At 45.3% G+C, this 22,179-nt stretch overlaps 1 non-coding gene across 1 annotated transcript; it reads left to right on the plus strand.

Moving 5' to 3' along the window:
• Positions 1 to 15,119: 15,119 nt before the first annotated feature.
• Positions 15,120 to 15,192, plus strand: TRNAK-CUU (transfer RNA lysine (anticodon CUU)). Its single transcript has one exon. It is a non-coding gene; the product is annotated as a tRNA-Lys (tRNA).
• The last annotated feature ends 6,987 nt before the right edge of the window (positions 15,193 to 22,179 follow it).

Consider the following 22,179-nt stretch of genomic DNA (forward strand, 5'->3'; position numbering starts at 1 on the left):
CATAACGGTTCCTCAGGGACAGCAACCCAACGCATTAACAAGCTGCGCCACAAATGCACTGAGTATGTGCCGCTTTTCAATGAAACTCTCGCGAGCTGGTGTCACTGCATGAGTATGAACAACTGAGTGTGCGGGAAGCGAGGGAACAATTCTCAGCGTTCGCAGGTGCCGGCGCGCCACACTTCTTGTCTCGGAGGCCAGGCGCGGACTTCTTGGCAGCACCACTAGAAAGCCATATAGAGAGGCTGATTGTACTCCGCAGATTTCTAGATTACCTGACTGATGACATAGATGAGATACATTGGCTAATTGAAGTGTTGCCTTCATTCTATGGGAAATTATCGTGGTGAATATTTTATACAGTAGTGAAAGTAAGATAATGGGCCTATAATTCTTCAATTCTTTAACGTCTCCATTCTTGTGGATTATTACAATATTGGCTTTCTTCTACCTCCCTGGTACACTTGAAATTGTGAGGCATTGAGTATAATGGGCCGCAAGCTTTTCAAGCGTGATATCTCCCCGATCTTTATTAAATCGACTGCTATTCCATCTCCTGCCGCTTTTGTCCGGGTCATACCTTGCAGGCCTAACTTCATCGCTAGTTATAGAAGGAGCCTCTGTGGTCTGATCGTCATTACTTCGAATGAAGGTAGCGCGGCTGCTCTGGGTAGTGTACAGGTCAGTATTGAATTAAATTCTTCTGCAGCTTATACTATATCATCTAAATTGCTTATGAGAAACCCTGCTTATATCCTTCGGTGCCTACATCTTGCCTTGTCCCATGAGAAGTTTTCTTCTCGCTGTTTTCATGCTGCAGCCATTTTTACTGCTTCCTCACTTTCTCCCACTTTATAATATTGAACAGTGGTTACTTTTTTGTTGTTCGGAGAGTTCAGCGAATTCTGTCTGATCTCTTGAGTTTGACACTTTCATGTTTTGTCATTTCTTTATTACGTCCCTTGTTACTTGGGAGAGATTACTTGCTGTTTGCTTTGGTAGCTTAGCTCTCACTTCAAGTGGTCCTTTTGAAGCCAGCCTAGTTACCGTTTCATTCCTTACCTCTACGTTATCTTCATCTTCCTGTTCTAAAGCTGCAGATCTTTTTCAAGCACCAGCCTGAATTTTGTGCACTATTTCTCCTTGACTAAATTTAGTCTTTCGCTCTTCAAACTGGGAGAACTCCTCAACGCCACTAACCTATGGTCACTGCACTTTACCTTACCTAACACTTCTGCATCCTGCACTGTGCTGGGATCGGTAGATAGTATGACATCTTTCATTTCTTCTTTCTCCGTTAGGGCTTTTCCAGATACACTTCTTGTTAGGGCGCTTCCTGAAGAAGGCATTCATCATGCGAAGTTTTGTTTATTTCCCCGAATTCTACCAACATCTCCTCTCTACTCTTCTTAAAATATACGCCATATTTCTCAATTGCTTGTTGCCCAGCACTCGTTTCTCCCCGATTTTTCATTGAAGTCGCCCATGATTACAACATACTGAGTTCGTTCCTTTCTCATTGCTAATTAAATATCTTCATAAAACTGTTCTATTTATTCATAATCGTGAATCAATATTAGAGCGTAGGCTTGTACTACTTTCATCCTATACCTTCTATTCAGCTTTATTACGACGACCGCTACCCTCTACCCGCTGTGGTTGCTTAGTGGCTATAGTCTTGGGCTTGTTATGGTCGAATTGCCAAATGTGAGAAGCGTTTAAACGGGTGTCCCCATGTCAACATAATTGCCCTCCTGTTCAAGACGGCGTCAACCCCCCCCCCCCCACCCCCCCCCCCCCCCGCAAGCGGACACAAAAAGATGGGCGAAGGGAAAGACAAGCCAAAGGTCAAGATGACGTTACCCGTACCGCTCCCCCTTGCCGGCACAGAAGGATGTGCGAAAGGAGGGCAAAAAGAAGACCAATACAAAAGGTCAAGACGGCGCCACCCCATTTTCCACGAGCTGACACAAAAGGATGGACGACGAAAGCATTAATACTTCCACTGGCTCCCGAAGGAGACATCAGCAAGCACAGGACCGCCAGGGGTTAAGCCTCAAATGAGAGTCACCTTCATGTACCAATGAAGTGAATACAATGTTTTCTAATTCTTTAAATCCTCACTATGCCCGGCTTCTTCGTCGTTTCATCAGTCCTGCGGTGAACACCCACATGATCCGATCGAGATCGTCGCAGGCTTCAGAAGAAGAGGACATGGGATGAAATCCCTGGGACGCCAGCCGCATCTTGATGGGAGCGAAATGCGAAAACATCCTTGCACGTAGGTCTTGGCGCACGTTAGAGCCCCAGGTGGTCCCAGTTATTCTGGAGTCCTCTACTATGGCGCGCACCATAATGAGATCATTGTTTTGGTACGTAAAACCCTATAATTTAATTGCTACCCTCTCATAAGGGTGTAGAATTCATCAATATTGCCTGCTATGTCCATATAGATTGGAAATTCTAACCCGTATTTTATACTATAAGAAAGCCCTCTGTAACAGAGGACGTGTTCGCTAGTCGGCACTGTATAAGCCTCAATATTTCTGTTAACCTCACTAAGGCCAAATATATCCCAGGCAATACCTGATAATTCATCAAAGAGCCCTGCTTAGCTAGCCTCACTCGAGCGAGTTAGCATGTTAAACGCTGGCAGATTCAGTATCCAATGGTGGCCTGTCCGGTTTCAGAAAATCTTGCACCCCCTGCTACGTCGTAGGTCTGAGCACTGCCTTGGTCAGGTGCTCGCAGCCGCTGGGTACTGAGGGCCATGGGTTAATTGTAGGAGTCAGGAGGGAGGTAGCGGCCGAATACTGCATGAGGGAGGCTAATTCCTGTTCTATTTAGGGAATGTCTTTGTTGAAGCTTAGTAGGTCTTTTTAATATGCTTGCACATGTGCTAGTAGAGCTCGACTGGCTCTCGTAGATTTTTTGCTGGTATCAGGAGCCACTCGAAGCTTGAAAACGAAGTGGACTGGAGTTGGATTAGAACTTATGATCATCAGCTTAGAAGCCTGCGTTCTACCACTGCTCCACTCCCCCCACCCAACTGATTGAACTTAGGGACGCACTACAGAGGAGTCTCGCTGCAGTACACGCCTCCTTGTCATGAGTCAGTAAAGAAGCAGAGAAAGCTATAAAGTGTAGCTACGTTGCCAACTTTGCGATAGAACACGTAGTACAAGGGAGCAGCCCAGTGGCAATCTGGGACTACCTGTAGTAGAAGGAGCTGGAGGCCAGACATGATGGATGGCTCATGGAAACCGTGGCAAGTGAGCGGAGGCAGTGCTTCAGCTGCCGTGGCTGCGACCCATGAGCTGAGCGGGCGCTCCGCCGGAGGGGTAGAGAGAGACAACCTTTAATGATATGCTGAAGATGTTAGCCTGGCTGTTCCCTTGAGATTCTACTCCAGGTTATGGAGATCTCAGCTGCAGGCTTTCGACATCGCTTCCTAGAGTTCCTGCGACTACGATCCGCATGCTAGCGGAGTCGGCCGGCCGACTCGGGCGCTTCGGTCGCGCCACCGTCCTGTTCTTGTTGCCAGATCAACCATGGAACGGATGGCGGAGATAAAGACGACGAGGTGACGTGGCCACGCCGGTGGACTGAATGTAAATATTTTGAACTTATAAATACATAATGTGTGAGGACTTTAGGGAATGTGATGAGTTACCTCACGCTGTGTATATATTTGGTGTTTATTAGGGTTTTATTGCATTTGTAGTGTGCGCTCATTGATTATGTATTTTTTATGCTCATACCCCACAGAGGCTTTTCTCAACTCAAATATCCTTGCGTGGTGTTTACCACAATGAGACTTTGACACTCATACATATGGAATGGAATGGAAAACTTTATTCGCTCTTTAAAGGTTTTAGCAGGTCGAGGCCGAAGTCTTCATTCTTGAAGCTTGAGTCCTCTTCAGCCATGGATGGGCCCCTAGTCCAGGGCTCCACTGAGCCGGGCCGCCTCGCACGCGTGCGCTATTAGAGCTCTTTGAGTCTCTAGCGCGCGGCTGGTGAGCCAGCTCTCCCATTGCTCCGCACTTGGTGTTTTGTGTTTGTGGAATGCCTGGTTTCTTGTACACTCCCATGTAATGTGGTATAATGTTGGCTTAGCTCCACACCACGGACAGGTTGCGCTATACTGCGTGGGGAACATCCTACTTAGTAGGTGTAAGTTTGGAAAGGTGCCCGTTTGCAGTCTCTGCCATCCTGCGGCCTCCTCCTTTGTTAATGCTTTATGTGGTGGCGGATATTGATATCTCAGACCCTTATAGAGGTTTAATAGCTCTGAATAGCTGTTCCCGCAGTTGATCTGTGGCCCCTCTGGGGCGGTTGACGTTCCTGCTCGGCTGGTCATCCCTCGAGCTAGGCAGTCCGCCCCTTCGTTGCCCCTGATCCCTGCGTGGCTTGGTATCCAGATAATGTTATGTGTGGGTTGTCCCTCAGCGATTGGAACTTTGCTGAGGATCTTGAGCGCCGTGTTACTTATTCTGCCTCTTATATAGCTCCGGCACGCCTCTTGTGAATCTGTTAGAATATTGAGCGATATTCCTGTTCTATAACCTTCTTCCGCTGCCAGTGCGACAGCAATTTCCTCTGCCTCGGTTATGTTTGCCACCTCGGCCGTGAGTCCTGTGATTAATTCTCCTTGATTATTTACTACTACGGCTGCCGCGTTGTTTTTGTGTGCGTGTGAGTATAGGGACGTATCGGTATAGACTGTATTGTCCCGATGTCCCATCGTCTTTTCGTAAAATTCTGCCCTAGCCTGTCTCCTACTCGCATGGAGGTTTGGGTCCATGTTGCGAGGGATAGGTTGTATGCGTAGTTTCTTTCTTAGTGGGTCTGGTATTGTGGCCCTGCTACTTTGTGATTTTTCTACTTCCCGACCTAGCTTTGTCAGGAGCGCCCTTCCCGTCGTTGTATTGCTGAGTCTTCGTACTTGTGCGTTGAGCTGGCATTCCCTTAGTTCTTCAAAAGTGTTGCTGATTCCAAGTTGCATGAGTTTGTCGTTGGATGTGTTCCTTGGGAGGTGGAGAGCTGTTTTATACGCTTTCCGGAGGATGGTCTCCACTTGCTCTTTTTCGGTTTTGGTGATTGCATGGTACGGCAGTGAGTATGTGACCCGGCTGACTATCAGGCTGTTGACCAACCTGAGTGTGTCCTCCTCTTTCATGCCATATCGCTTGTGTGCCACTCTGCTAATCATTCGGCCCACCTGTCCTGCTGCTTTGTTTATACATAACTCGTTTCAACGATGGCAATTAGTTGTGGCGCTACATTGATTTATTGCTAGCGCAATGCCATCGACAGTCATCGTGAGATGGGTTCTGCCACAATTTAGGATCGGTTTATTATTGGATGAGATAGAAATTGAATTCCCGGTAGCACACCGCCAGGAGGCGAGCGTGACTTCCAGCTTTCTTCCTCTGCCTCGAGTATTGTCCGCAAGCGACACTCCTTCCCCACATTCCCCCATATCTTAACTGAGGGGCCTCGGTGGGTTAACGGGGCAAGCTTCGCCTCATTTTACAGTGGAAATGACAGTGTTGTAAAGAAGGGAAATACGTTTGGTTCTAAATACATTGGAGCTGTTATAACCTCGCCGGGTTTCTTTTTGAGTCCGCAGCTTCGCCGAGCTGGGGGAGAGAGCTGAGATAGAGCGAAATCAAGAGTATAAAAATAGCATCACGCAGCACAGCGACACGTCGAGGGTGGGTTGAGTTTAGCGGGAGAGAACGAGCGGCGCGCGCACGCGAGGGAGGAACGCGGCCTGGATGCGTGCCCTCTCCTGTGACACGCGAGGCAGTGGGGTCAGGCGAGGGTGGGTCAGGTCAGGCTAGGGTGCCTGGATGTCCTCCTCGCCCGCCGCTCTGTGCAAAGTGGAAACAACCGCGGCGTCTACTACGGCGTTGGCCACGCACTTAGTGAACGGAGGCACTAACGCACGATGAAATGTTGTTCGTCATGAGACACAAACCTGAAAAATTAATGCACTTGTTTGAGCCTGAATGACGCGCTGTTACCGCATTACCGCTGCGCTAACGAATACTAAAAAGTGATTCCATTTTATACATGCAAATAATTCCAACTCGATCATCGACCGCGCGTAATTCTGTCGACTTTGAGGCACGAGAAACATAATACCACTAGCGACCACCTCTCAGCCTTTTCGAGTGCTTAGAAGATTGCATAACAAGACGACTATAATATCTACAGAACTAGTGGCAATCAGAGAGGCCGTTCTATATATTTCGCGACAGCCTCCTCAAATATGGGCAGTCTTCAGTGACGCAAAATCGGCTCTTCAACTACATAGAGTGGTGTTGAAAGAAAGCGCTTACAGAGTGTTGGCTCTTCAAACTGCCGAGCTCTACACTTTAGCGCAAGAAAACGGCCACCACATCACATTTCAGTGGATTCCCAGTCACTGTGGTATACAGGGCAACGAACTGGCCGACGCCGAAGCGAAGAAAGCACTCGAAGAACGAGAGTCACTGCTTTCAATTCCTTTTTCAAGAGCGGACGCCAACTGTCTCCTCTCCAGTGCCATCCGAAAATTGACAGCAAAGCACTGGGAGAATCCGGATAATCGCCACAGACGACTCCAGAGATTGGACCCTACCATGAATTTAGGCTACCACCGAAAATTCAACGAAACACTGCCAGTCTTCTGCACATACTAAGGCTGGGGGCAGCGTTTATGCGCGGATACGTGCTCCTCATGCGACGTACCGAGACTCCACACTGTGAGGTGTGCAATGTGACTGAGACTATAGGTCATGTGCTTTGTGACTGCCCTACGTTTGTGGAAGAGCGTGATAGGTTGGTCAAGGACCTTACGAGCCTCGACAGCGCACATTTTTCGGAGGACGTTATTTTAGGCCCTTGGCCAGACGCTCAGTCGAGTTTCAAGGTCATCAAGGCATTACTGAACTTTTTAAACATTACGGGCCTGGAATGCAGATTTTGAGCATACCAAATTGCTTGCCATATGTTCTACATCTTCCTTCTATCGTAGTCGTCACCCATCATGCACCTCTTTCTTCCCTCTTTCTTTCCCTCTTCCCGTTCCCCCAATGCCGAGTAGCTGGCTAGAGGAATATACCTCAGGCCGACCTCTCAGCATTTCGTATCATCATTTCGTATCAACTTCTCTCTCTCCCTAGAAGATTGGCAAGCAAGCACCTTGGCGGCAGTGTAACTTGTGATACTTTTTCGAATCTTTAGAGCAGCGATCGCTCGTGCCCTCTGTCGGCCTTTTTACGCCATTGCTGATACGCGCCGCGAATTCACATGGCAAGGACGGCGCGCATTATTTAGTCTACTGAGGGCTTTCTTGAGGTCAGGATGCTGGCATTCGATCGTAAATGTGGTATTTTTCAACTATTCGCGACGGCATCTTGCGACACTCACTTGTCAAATATTGCGCACATAACTGTACTGGACGCGATACATTCGGAGTCGTCGCAGCGTTACCGCTCGTTCAGATACTGTTGAAAAAAAAATTTTCAATACAGAAAAAAAAGCTGCCTTCAATGCATTTGTATAACCATCTGTATAGAAATTCTATGCTGTACACGAAGTTACTCAGAACCAGAAAGCCAACGCGAACACCTGAAGCGCACCGCCTTGCTATGCGTGCATTATGTCTGCGAAAGGTCGTGTGCTACGCTCGAGCGGTGCAGGCGGCTCCACGGTCGAGGAGGGACCGTGAAAGAGAGGAGAGACGAGGAGGAGTGAAGGCGGAGGAGAAGAACTTAAAGGGACACTAAGGCGAAGCAATAAATCAGTTTAGACTAATGGAGCACTCTTTGAGAACCCTGCAGGCAGTCATTTAAAAAAAAATAGTTTGACTATTAGATGAGAAAATGAAGGTCCAAGTATCAGCAATTGAATTTCGCGCCGAAACCCCAGCGCAGGTACGGCAGCGTGACGTCAGGGATTCCAAAGTATGTTTTCGCATTTGGGCCGCGTTGACTGAATAAAGGTTCCCGAAACTTGCCATGTTTAATAATTGGTTCCTTTAGAACACAATGTAGTCAATCTGTACCGCTATATATATTTAGTAGGTCCTAGAAGATGCCATCCAAATTCAAGACGTCACAGCCCCCAGTTGCGGGAACTCATGTAGGCGTCGCCACCCGTATTTCGTTCTTGCGCTTTTTCTGGCTTACCAAACGTCTTATCGTTGTAAGAGTGGTGTTTTTGGTGTTGTAGAAAGGTAATTTACTGATGCAGAAGAAATCATTTTTCACTTTAGTGTCCCTTTAAGTTCATCATGCACCAACTGGCCCAAGAGCTTGCGCTAATGGAGGAGGAGAGTGTCGCTACTTTACGAAGTTTAAGGGGCGTTAGCCCAGATGCGTCGCTCTCCTGAGCTTGAGGCAAGGGGGTCAGGCAAGGGAAGCGGGACGAGAAGCTATCTACCAATTTGCTATCGCAATCAGTGCTTCGTCTTTCGGGTGGAACTGCGAATTTATGTTTTATTTTCCTTTCAAACGGCGCGGCGCAATAACAGTGGCCAGCGTTGCACGTTCCGCACTAAATGATTTAGCGAACAATTTAGTGTTATGGGTAGTGACGTTGCTTGCACCGCGTTTTACGTCACGGTACTTGTGCATGTTACATTGGCTCTCTGACTAGAAGCGAAGCTTTTTTGAGAGGGAGGAAGTGAGGTGTTTGCTGGAAATTTCAAGGCATGGCTGCGCTATAATACTTTGCAGGCACGATCGCCAGCACGTGAAGTGTTCGCTGCGCTTCTGTGTCTGAAATGCCCAAACATGGTGAGGGGCTCTTTAAAGATGCTCTGGTATAAATTAAGAACACCGATAATCAGGATGTGCTCTATTAACCATACGACTATTTGGAACAAATACTTATATGTCTCGAATAAATTGATGGTTACAGAAGATGTAGATAGCCCTGATTATGAACATACTGAGAGTTCGCCTAAGTTGACAACAATTTCAGAGCCAGGTAACCGAAAGTTCGCTTTAAACAATAAAACTTTGATAAGGGTTAGTTGCTACATAGTATTTTAAGGTAAACAATTCAGCTCAAACACCGTGGACAAACGAAAAAGAAGGGACGAGACAGTGGTTGTCTTTGTGCTCTATACAGTTTATACGGCTCACAGCAAAATTGTTCAATAGTGTCAAGGTAGGAGAGTCGGTAATGACAAATTTTTCTTTTTCAAATGCATGTATTTAGACCAAGATGCTCCCTCCTGCACCGCCGAACCAGCGGGCGCCTGCCCTGGTAGTAAATCGATCCCCATACAAAGCAATGACAACTGGTCTGATTACGAATATAAGGAAGAATCGCTATGCGACAGACCAGATAACGCCTTTGAGGCCTACTTTTACAACAAGACTTCAGGTCTATGTGAAGCATACTGCGTTTGCTCAAAGCCAACCAACAGAACGGAGGATACGAATTTTTATAACCTCCCCTCTTTATGCCTCCTCATGTGTGGGTGAGTCGCATTACCTGACAAGTTTGCATTTCCTTTATGAATCTTAGTAGTGTTCTAATGAAAGTTTCAAGCATTGTATATCAGGCTTGTAAAAGGGATGTGAAATAAGTATTCTATGTAATTTTGATTGTTGTATTCATATAGGAGGTACGTTTGTTTGACGAGAACTTGAGTTACCTTAAAATCATGACTTTTTTTCGAAGAGCGAAAGGACTTGGTATACGCATACGCGTGAAAGAGTATTCAGTGAAAGACCAAAGAGCGGAGAGATGAAAAACAAACAATAATGTTAGGAGGTGCACCAAACAACTCTCTGGTTTCATATATTGCATATGGGAGGGGGAGAAAAATAAGGAAAAGGCAAGCCGGAAGATAAACCGCCCGAACAACTACAACACACAATGTGCAAAGGCCTTTGAGGTTCATTGATATTAAACGTGTTATTAGGGCACGTGTAGCTTTCAGGGCTTATCTTCGCTGAGGCTCCACGCACCGATAATCTCGGCCTCCATGAAAGTTGGCGACAACAGAGCCGGGACTTCAAGCAATTTCGGAAAGCACTCGCCTGGTACGGACAATCAACGAAAACCCAATCGCTTATTCAAGAAAGATGCATTGCGATTTATTCGGAAAACCACATGGCATCGCACGACTTATACATACCTCCAAGATGCAACACCACCGCTTACCAGGTCAACGTCGCATACAGGTGCATTTTACGAGAATTAATATAAAGCGATAAAGTAGGTCATGAGAAAGCTGCCGCTCCTTGCGCGCGAAATGCTAAGGTGTGTCCCGAAACTGAGAGCCCCGAAGGAGGAGCAAAAGCAAGGGGTGAAAAGGCAGGAAGATCAATCCGACGAGCGTCCAATTTGCTACCCTACGCTGGAGGTAAGGGAAATGGGAAACTTAATTGGGTAAGAGGGTGTATGTGAATGCGTTGTGCACGCGGGAGGATGCGTAGGAGGTACTAAACAGTCAACTCAGGCCGCTGCACTTCAAGAACGGCACTTGTGTGCAAACAGCTCTCTGTGCCAGTGACGGATGAGGTCACGATTCCAGTATCTTATTCAGAAAACGCTATAACGTCCAGCCTGTGTAAAGAATCCGTAGCAAGCTGAGACGCGATCCGGGCATCCATTTTCGGGGCGCTCTACGAAGCTCTACATCTGCGTTGTGGCTCAAGGTCATACTAAGAAGCACCTGACTGTATCGTGTTATAACTATAGATCCACCTGCGCGCAATGTTTGGAATATCAAGTTCAAGTAACATGTGTAAAATGCCTCAGACCGGCTGACCAACGTTTCCATAACTGTACCTTCTTTTGTCAAAATCGGCCTTGTCATCCTTGGCGGGTTAGCTTTAAATGGATAATGGAGCGACGTCAGATGGTGTCGCTGTCGGTGGCGGCTATCTGCGTCGGCTGTTCTCGCGGGGACAGGCCGACCCATCGTAAATCTCAGATGCGTGCCTCTACACGTTATCAGTTTTGTGATCAGTTCTCCCAGGATGTTCAATGAATGTGTGCTGACACTCTTGATAATAATGTATGAGATATTCAATGCAAATGCCTGCCAAGCATGCAAGGCCAACCCAGCCTGGTGCAACACCACCACCATCGGGTCACGCTGGAAAACCCGGCAACGAGCGAGTACACGGGCTGTCAAGCGAGTCACTACTCAGTCACCACGCGCAACTTATGAGCTCGCCGTACAGCCCTGAATAGGAACGGCGTTACCTCAAAAAACGCCGCCGAGACTGGCTTCAACTTCTGATCCCGACGACACTCTCCGCGTAGGGTAAACCTGGGTCATAACCAAGGCGAGAAATGATTACGCCATTACAGGCGACATCAATGCCTTATGAAAGTAGCTGTGGCAGCGCAACGACCGCGACCGCTAGCCCATCATTACTGCAGTACAAATTTTCTGTGTGCGCACGGGAGGACGCTTCAACTGTTCATTTCCCAGCTGAGGGAATGCCCTGCACTAAAGATATTCCAGGTCAACCACCATTGCCTAAGACAGTGGCGTCCGTGGATAACTAGATCCGACCACAACCGACTATGAGCTTTGAACAAGAAGGTTCCATATAAAGACGGCTTTAGAATATGGCTTTATATATAAAGCCATATTCTGCTTCCCCTAATTCTTCCTCAAACAGGCCTCGAGACGTCATTCAAATAGTACTTTCTCTGTCGGCTTATCGCACTCCTGTGATACGGACATTACATAGACGAGGCAGCAGGAGCTGTGGATGAAGAGGTGCTCGATTGTCTGTTTACATTTGCAATGATCTCACATGGGGAAGCCAGCCATTTAAATTACGAAGGAATGTGAAGTTGTGTCCAGCAGCTTAAGATACAGAGCAATGCTGCGGCCTAAAGAAAGAAATCTGCTGGTAATTGTAGCCGACTAATAGATGAGCGTTGCGCAAGCTACCATTGCAAATCGCCAGATCCTTCTGAAAGCAAGCATGATGTTTGAAGCATTGTGTTAATCTGCACGGCAGCGTCCACGCATGATAGTGAAATCAAATGGCCTGGCGCGCTGTCAAAAGCCGATCTGGCAGCTGCGTCGGCGAGATGAGTGCTTACAGTGTCACAATGAACAAACAGCCATTGAAATACAATGTCCTTTTCCAAATCGCGATGGTAGATCTTAGCTTGCTTGACATATATGCTCGTAATTAAAATAACACTATGCGCTTTATAGCTAGGCTTGAGAGCTGCATTTTAAGAGCAGAGCAATGCGCACGTTTACGGTGTCCCTTAATTTCTGAACATAATCAACAGAATTACAAAAACTGACAAGTTCTGGACAAGTTCCACCAGACGATAAAAGATTTCAAGATATTAATTATACTCTTCCACAGCCATTACGGTCCTACATGTCTTCATTTTCGTCTTCCTCTTTGTCGTCTTCTGCATTAGTTCATCCGGGATCGCTACACTCAGTAAACGTGGTCACCAGCGATTTTCGAAACTTCCCGGAACGACGTCGGTGCCCGCGGAACTTAGAGAAAAAGGTCAAACACTGCGTACGTTGCATGCAAATGGTGTACAGGAAGCCGACATAGGGTAATTGCAGACAAATGAATTTGTATATCATAAGATATCATAAGATGAGGCTTCCGCAGAGGCTATGAAAACATGAGTGATGTTCTTTGTCGTCTGTAAAATATCACCGAAGCTCTACAATAAAACAGGCCCGTATATAATTGCGATAACTACTATATTAAAGTGCATGTTACGGGTGAAATTTGGAGGGAACGCCAAATTTGTATTCGAGCAATATTTACTTTTCTCGCTCATCTATTTTAGTACGCAAAATGTTCCCAGTATAACGCAACGTATAGTCATCTAGCGTGGCAAGCGGTACCTGTAGATTACTCTTCTCTTACCTGAACTCCAATCTGCAGTTAATTACTAAGTGAGGGTTCCTTCAACAGGTTTCTCTCTCTCTCTTGCTACATATACATGTATGCGCTCTTAGAAAACCATCTTCATTTTCTCACTATTACACTTTCAATCTTTTTCCTTCCAGGGGCTATAAAACATACATGGAGTTGACAGCTAAGCAAAACGAAACCTCCCCTGATGGTCGTTAGAAGACCTAATGCTGGGTGCTTTTGTCCACGTGGGAGTATATCCTTTCATGCTCCAGCACTACTGCACATCACCTGGCTCTCGAACATAATAAACGTATTGCAACACAAAATATTCGCGTTTCTGTGCCGGCAGGCCATCTCTACAGTTATTAGTCATGTCATCGTGATGCAATGTCGGATACTATGATGCCTATAGATCAAGTTTCTCGCAAACGCTAAGTAGCGTAATCTGTAAGAATGGTGCAGGATTTTAACACCATGCCCGTGGGACGCCAAAGGTAGAAGGCCAGAACTGGGTAAAAACCATCTCTTCACTGAAGAGCTCGGAGACGCAGTTGCCTTTTCCAGCACCGCCCGTCACCGGTGTGGCCGTGTTTTTGAGCTCGTTTTCCACTTTACTGGAAAACTGGGTGGCCAAACCTAAATAAAGTTAAGACGACGTGCGCGTTTACGCACCATTTTGCGCAAGACTTACGTTGCGTGGTGGTAGCAATGGAAGTAATTAATGTTATCCGCAGTTTCAAACTGTTTTAGCCGAATGCGCAAGCAGCCTGCTCCGATCAGAGTTAAAGCGCTTAGCCATGGCTGAGTGGCACGAAAGTCGAAGCGCAAGAGATTTTTACCCTCTACTTAGTCGCGTCACACATCGCCGGCGACCTCGCAGCATGATTTATTTATTTATTTATTTATTTATTTATTTATTTATTTATTTATTTATTTATTTAAGATAATTTCAATGCCCAAAGGGATTACAAAAAGGAGTGGGTGACCATAAAAAATTGTGCACACTGCAAAGACATATTCAGTGTGGCGTTTCCATAATGCTGGTTTTGAAGGTGTCGGTATTCAGAATGGCTGCAACGGTGGCGGGAAGCTGGTTCCAATCTTTGCTTGTTCTAGAGATGAATGCATTACTACAAAGTTTAGTACGTGAAGACGGCACACCAACTTTGAAACTGTGGTCAGAGCGAAATGATATGTATGACGGTTGGGCGATAAGCTGTTCTTTCAACAAAGGGCTGTGGTGGTAGATTTTATGGAAAAGTGAAAGGCGTAAGCATCTACTACGGAAAGAAAGTTCTGGCATGTCAAGTGTAGCTTTCATTGAGGTAACGCGAGCATATCGGGAGTAGTTTGATAAGATGACACGCGCTGCACGGTTTTGAATGGCTTCTATGCTGTTTATGACTAATGTTAGCGGGGCCCCGAATGGCGCATGCCTATTCTAGTTTGTAGCGAACTAATGTTTTGTAGAGGGTTAGTTTCAGTGACGATGATGATGCAACCGGCACACGTCAAATAGTTGGTTGTCAAAACATTTGCCGCCAGTTCTCGTTGTGATGCAGTCACACAGTGAATTAGCGACGTTGTGCACCACGCGGACCTATCTACCGTATAAATCGGAATATAAGTCGACCCTGTATCTTGAAGTGAATGAAATAAGGAAGAAATAAAACAATAAAATCCCTGTAACCAGTTTATTTTCCCGATGACGTCGCTCATCCATCATCGGAACTGCAGTTTCTTTCATACAAATTTGCCGGAGTGCCGTCAGGAAACGACCGTTTACCTTGGTCGTCTTCCAGAGTGCGTCGTCCTCGGTTGGTACGATATATATATATATATATATATATATATATATATATATATATATATATATATATATTGCCATGTTTATAGTTTCTTTAATTGAATTCGTAAGTACAAGTAATTTCTCTTTGTTGGCCTTGGTGTCATTGTTGGCTCCTTATGGTTAATAAAAATCGGGCCTTTCGGTTAAACCACCTTTCTTCTCGTTCATTACATAACGAGGATCTCGAATACGGCAACATTGGTGCCTTCAGGTAGCACGTCTGGGTTTATTGACCAGTTGCCTTCACACAAAAGGATCACGTACTCGTGACGCCTGCGGCAGAAAAGATCTTCCACATCTGCCTCCAAGGCTTGTGAGTGGGTGGCGCTGGATAACATTCCCAGAGTTCTAGCAGGAAGCATAAGTACCCAAGAAAGTGGATGGGGAAACGGCGTCGCGGTAGCTCAATTGGTTAGAGCATCGCACACTTATTGCGAAAACGTGGGATCGTTCCCCACCTGCGGCAAGTTGTTTTTTCACCCACTTTCATTGCCATTAATTTATCTATAGTAAGTAGAAGTTTTTTCCCCTATGTTTTGCTTGGTGTCCTTGCTTTTTGACTTCTCATAATATTGCAGCAGTAACCTCTGTTGAGAGGTCATGCTACGAATTCATAGGGTGTGGAACTTGCAATGAATGAGCATCACTTAAATTTTTTAAATATGGTTTCCTGCTGAAAATTGAGTCCACATGAGGGAGCATTGCTGGATGAAGAGGAATATTCTGTCTGTGAGCTAGAATAAAGTTTTTTTTTGGGATTCCGATTCACGGCACTCTATCAGCACATGTAGGACTTCAGCGTTTCTCCAGATTTTGCGCAGACGTCAAGTTCACTACCAGACAGCAAGTAAGAGCGGGTCCCATAGGTATGGCGTATCCTAAGTCGACCCCCCTAAAGAATTTTTTCACTTCACGTATTTTCGTTTATGGTCCCAAATTACCGAACTGAGGCTTATTCGACGTTTCAATGCCCCAAATTCGTTGCGAATATGTCTTAATTTTTCTGGAACGAAAATGCTTCAAGTCTGTCACATGGACTGGTATGAAAAAGTTGCTTGCTTTCCCTGTAACAGATATAGCCATGTGGTTTGTTAACACGTTCCCCTTGATGCCTTCGTGGTCGGGCACCCAGTACATCACATCAAGGTGGCCTGAGGTGTATGCAGTGCACAGAAGTGAATAAACCTAGTTGAGTACAGGATTTTTGTTTTTGCGTAATGACATTAAGGACGTTACTACACTTAGAGTCAGTGATTATAATGGCACTGGGTAGGGTAATTTTTTTATACACAACGATCTAAAAGTGGGACAACTGTTTCATCATTGAACTTTATCACATGCAGTGACATGAGCTCCTATAGTGTGGATCGATTGCGAAACAGTGTGGCGCATGCCATAGCATTTATAGTAGCGTAACACGTACGTTCAGGGTGTATGTGTACCTCATCATATAATTATGTAAAGCTACAGTATGACGTTTGCAAGTGACCCCTCATTCGATTCCATTAGAGGCTTTGCACAGGACTTGCCGTCAACGCATCTATGACCAGGCGGATGCCAAATGATGAATCGGATCCAGTATCGTGAACGCGCACGGTGTGGCACAATGATACACTACGGCACCATAGCCTAAACCTTTACGTACATGGCTCTTGTACAGGTCCCAGTAAGCACTTCCTGTCGCTACCCATCTGGTTCCTGACAAAAGTTTTAGGAGGTTCATTGTTTTCATGCATTTCGTCCAGAGAAACTGGATATAGGGTATAAACAGTGTTTTTTGAATACAAGATTACACCTAAGAATTTATGCTCACTTCTAAGAATGAGTTGATCTCCATTGATAAAAATATTAGGAATTTGTGTTACGCATCTCTTTTTGGAGAAGAGCACGTAAGTACTGTGATGCGTATTCACTTTAAACCCATTTTCATCCCTCGATTTAGATAATTTGTTTAAACCAAGCTGCACTTGGCATTCGTAGATAGCAATATTGCATAATTTAAAGCCTATCTGCTCTTCGTCGGCATATGCAGAAGAAAACATGGAGTGTGGAATGACTGTATGAAGTGAATTAATTTTTGCGAGAGAGATGTGCAAGAAAGCCGGCCTCCATGCGGCACACCAGTCTACTGGATGAATGTTCTAGGCAAACTGTTGCCTACTCTTACACGAGATGTGCAATCAGAGAGATAGCTTTCGATTATGTCCAGCATGTTGCCCTGGACACCCATTGCGGGAAGGTCCCTACGAATACCGAAACGCCATGTCGTGTCGTATGCCTTCTCCAGGTCGACAAACAGTGAGAGAAGGAACGGTTTATGTATAAAGGCATCCCTGATGTTGGCCTCAACGCAAACGAGGTGGTATGTCGTGGACCAACTTTTTCGGAAACAATCCTGAAAGAGGTCTACTATTTTGTTCCTTTTCTAAAAAACAGATTAGGCACCACTTTATATTTGTTCGGAAGAGCTTGTACAGACAGCTTGTTAGGGCTATTGGTCTGTAACTGCTGGCCAAGGACGGGTCCTTCCCTTTTATAAGTATGGGGGGTAACAATAGGTTTTTTGAAAGCAGATTGAATATATTCAGGTGCCCACAGGGCATTGGAAAGAGAGAGAAGTGTTTTAAGAGTTTCTAGGTGTACGTGTTTGATCATTTCATAAATAATGCGATAATGACGTGGTGACGTGTCTGCAACAACTGAGAAATGCCTCAAGTTCAGCTAAGCACAACGGGCGATTGTACACTCCATTTCTTCCACATGTGCGTTGAAGGTGGCGTCGCTCGGCGTTTTCTTTGAACCGCAGGAAAGTGTGTGTGTGTAGCGCGATGCAGTCAAGATTTGTTCAAAGTGCTCACTTAGAAAATCTGTCTGATTTACCAGGCCGTCTCCTTCGGTGTTTACTATGGCTAGAGGAAAGCAACAAAGAAAGCAACAAAATCCCAATAGAAAAAGCCGTCAGGCAGGGAGATATGATCTCTCCAATGCTATTCACAATGTGTTTACAGGAGGTATTCAGAGACCTGGATCGGGAAGAATTGGGGATAACAGTTATTGGAGAATACCTTAGCAACTTGCGATCCGCTGATGATATTGCCTTGCTTAGTAACTCAGGGGACCAATTGCAATGCATGCTCACTGACCTGGAAAGGCAAAGCAGAAGAGTGGGTCCAAAAATTAATCTGCAGAAAACTAAAGTAATGTTTAACAGTCTCGGAAGAGAACAGCAGTTTACGATAGGTAGTGAGGCACTGGAAGTGGTAAGGGAATACATCTACTTAGGGCAGGTAGTGGCCACGGATCCGGATCATGAGACTGAAATAACCAGAGGAATAAGAATAGGCTCGGGTGCGTTTGGCAAGCTTTCTCAGATCATGAAGAGCAGGTTGCCATTATCCCTCAAGAGAAAAATGTATAACAGCTGCGTCTCACCAGTACTCACGTACGGGGCAGAAACATAGAGGTTTACGAAAAGGGTTCTACTGAAATTGAGGACGACGCAACGAGCTATGGAAAGAAAAATGATGGTTGTAACTTTAAGAGATAAGAAAAGAGCAGATTGGGTGAGGGAACGAACGCGAGTTAATGACATCTTAGTTGAAATCAAGAAAAAGAAATGGGCTTGGGCAGGACATGTAATAAGGAGGGAAGATAACCGATGGTCATTAAGGGTTACGGACTGGATTCCAAGGGAAGGGAAGCGTAGCAGGGGGCGGCAGAAAGTTAGGTGGGCGGATGAGAATAAGTTTTCAGGGACAACATGGCCACAATTAGTACATGACCGGGGTAATTGGAGAAGTATGGGAGAGGCCTTTGCCCTGCAGTGGTCTTAACCAGGCTGATGATAATGATGATGACGATGATGACGTTTTAGTAATTATTCAATTAATGTTGTGGGGCAGTAATTGCTAACTGTTATCAATCACAGTTTTGAATGAAGTTCGCGTAATTACAGTCATTTACCTTTTTCTGCAACGTATGCAAGTCACTGCTTGTGAGAAAGCACAATTGAGGGCAATCACAGTACCTGAGACAGCAGTGCTTTATTTATCCTTTGGCGTCGCGTATTAGAGTTGTCAAATGGACTTGTTGATTATGTCATATAAACAACTCTGAATTGTTTTAATATACCAGCATTGAAATACATTACGCACCTACACTACTTCGTGCAACAGTGAAATGAATTACACTGCTCGTCATTTTGTCACATGTTGCTCTTCAGTCATACAGGACTGCGTTTGGTGTAATGGGTTCTAGGCTCTGTTCCACTCGGGGCTTTCTAGCAAATAAGCAAGTGAAATTTTCTGCTTCAATAGTCAATTTAGTGGAAAGCTACATCCAAACCAATAGCCCAAAGATCAGTTCCTGCACGCTGTTGGCCAATCAGACTGTGCACGGGAGCTGTGTATGATACATCATTTCGGCTGCACTAGTAATCACGCAGCTCAACCCGCTACTTGTAGTTAGGACATTTACAGACAGCGACGAAAATTTTGCACTTATGCGACCATCACTCATCACTTGAAATTCGAATGACACAAACATTCGTGAGCATATCGATGACAACCGTGCGACAGCCCATGTGGGAACTAAGCTTTAGAGTACTACTCCTACCTCAGTTGGTTTGTCATGATGGTGTTGTATGCAGTGCTCTTGTATACATTTATTAGGCTTTCTATTTTGCGAACTCACTACTTTCTCAATATTTACTGCACTAATGAAGGCACAGCACAGATACCTCCACTGAAGGATGTCTGTGCACGCAGAGCAGAGAGAAGTTATGGAAATGTTAGAAAAGATGATGGTAAAGATACATTAAACAAAGAGTTTTCACGTTAAAAAATAAACACTGGAATTAGATGCAGAGATTAAGAACATATACTTTATACCATGTATGGAAAATGGAGACGTGGAAAAAAAACCGAAAACCTGCGTGCCTCTTGAATATTGAAGTAAAGAAATATTCCAGTCTAGATTTTTTTTATTCTGTGTCGGAGTTTAGAATATCAAAGAAGAGGCGCAAAACGGATGTTGCGTGTAGAAGTCTTTTATGAATATGCTACTGTTGCACAAAATATAGCCATCATTGTGAGGATGATTGGATTAGTAACCACTGGACGAGTAATAATATGAATGTCTGACACATGAGAACATCCTTTTCGCTGATAATTCCAAGCTGTAAATGTGAAATGCATGCTGTTTGCAGCTACAAACAGTGTACATGTATATTTCACCTGCAGTAGAAAAAACTGATGTAAAAAAAGTGTGCACCTGAGTGGTGTGTTGGTCTTCGTGTTATCTCATTTATATCAGCAAGTTTGGACATAACAGATTTCATCAGATGTTTAGAGCCAAGGAAAACAGAAAAATACCTGCATTGAGTCTGGGTGCCCTTAATGCAAGTATTTGTGTTGTGTCCTTCCTGTCTTTCTTTGTGCTCTCGCACTATAAAAGTAAGATATCACGCCAGCAATGCTATGCATCAACCCTTACATTTCAGGGGCTTTCTTGAATGCTTGACAGTTATGTTTTCAAGCATATCCTGATGACCAATGTGTACCAGTTTCACTTCAGAATGACGCAAAGGGATACTTTTGTGAAGTCATGATACTCTATCATGCCTACCGGATTACAGCAGTACCTGGTGGTACTGTATCGTTCAGGTGCAAAATAGTGAACAAGTAGAGAACGGCTAATAAGTAGATGACCCATATGTAGGATCAACATGAGCCACGTAATCAACCGAAGCCACGTGAAACGTTGCTCTCAGTGTACTGAATCACCACAGCTTTGATGTGTGATGTGATGTGATAACTTTATTTGGAATCCGGCGATTGGGAGGCCCGGGCCTGGGGCCGCCTAGATGGCCACTGGGAGCTGCTGCTCCCGTGCGGCTTCTTTGGCTCGCTGGACGGCCCAAAGTTGGTCTTGGAGTTCTGAGCTGAGCAGCACGGCCGACCACCGCGCCCGTAGATTTTCTGGGGAGACTTCCATTTTATTTTGGTATATTTCACATCCCCACAACATGTGTTGAAGGGTGGCTCTAACAGACTTGCATAGCTTGCACATATCACTCTCGTATATATCGGGGTAGAAAGTTTTTAGCTGCACGGGACTCGTATAAGTTTCTGTTTGTAGTCGCCTCCAAGTAACGGACTCAGCTCTGTTCAGTTTAGTGTGAGGCGGTGGTAATACTCGCCTCCGATTTTGATAGAATTTGGTAATATCACTAAATCTTGTTAATATATCTTTTTCTCTCCAGATTTCCTCCTCCGCGTTCTCCTGACCGATGGAAGTCACTCTTTGCTCAGCTCGGCGAGTAAGACCTCGAGCTTCGCGGTGTGCTACCTCGTTGAGGTTGACTGCGGGAATGTCTGGAGTCGTATGCGCTGGGAACCAGAGCAATTGCCTGCCGTTCTTCTCTGCATCGGAGAATTTCGCTTCATTGACTCTGATGATGTGCCATGCCTCAGGAGAGATCCTACCTTTTGCATAATTTCTAATGGCCGCTTGAGAATCGCTTATGATGTATTGAGCATTCGTGGAGACCAATGCTAGTGCAATGGCTACCTCCTCTGCGGTCTCGGAATGTTTGGTATTAACTGATACGCTTGTAAGGGGTTTTTGGGTGTGATCTACGATTACTGCTACATAGCTATTTCTGTCTGGGTATTCAGCCGCGTCTACGAAGATTGCTCTGTCGTCTGACCCAAAGCTTCGGATAATTTTCTCTGTTCTACTCTTGCGTCTGCCGTCGTTGTAACCTGGATGCATGTTCTTGGGTATATTTGGTACTAGGAGTTTGTCACGAATTTCTCTCGTTATCGTCCTCTTTTCCCCGTATAGATTGTGATAATTCATTCCTAGTTTGCTTAGTATATGCCGTCCCGTTTTGGTTTTGGTTAGTCTCTCTGCTTGAGATGTTTGTTGTGCTTCTATGAGTTCGTCCAGTGTGTTGTGGAGTCCTAACTTTAGCAAGAGATCCGTGCTCGTACTGATGGGAATCCCTAGAGCTAGTTTGTATGCTTTTTTTATCATGTTGTTAATTTTACGCTTTTCAGCTGCAAACCAATTGTGGAAGGCTGCTATGTATGTGATCTGACTGATTACGAATGATTGTATAAGCCGTATGATACTTTCTTCCTTCATACCTTGGTGCTTGTTAGTAATTCGTTTGATTAATCTCATGGTGTTTGTTACCTTTGTGTCTAATTTCTTTACGGTTTCCCTATTTGTGCCTTTGTTCTCGATTACCAGACCCAGCACTTTGAGCTGGTTGACTATTGGGATATTCCGCCCGTTCTTGGTGTGTAGCTTGATTTCCTCATGAGCCTTGTTTCTGTCGTATCCTTTGGGAGGCCTGCCTCTACGTGTGGGGCGGTACAATAGAAGTTCAGATTTCTCTGCAGAGCATGTGAGGCCTGTTCCTATGAGGTGTTCCTCTACTGCTTTA

Source organism: Dermacentor albipictus, chromosome 7 (assembly GCF_038994185.2).
Source record: "Dermacentor albipictus isolate Rhodes 1998 colony chromosome 7, USDA_Dalb.pri_finalv2, whole genome shotgun sequence".
NCBI lineage: Eukaryota > Metazoa > Arthropoda > Arachnida > Ixodida > Ixodidae > Dermacentor > Dermacentor albipictus.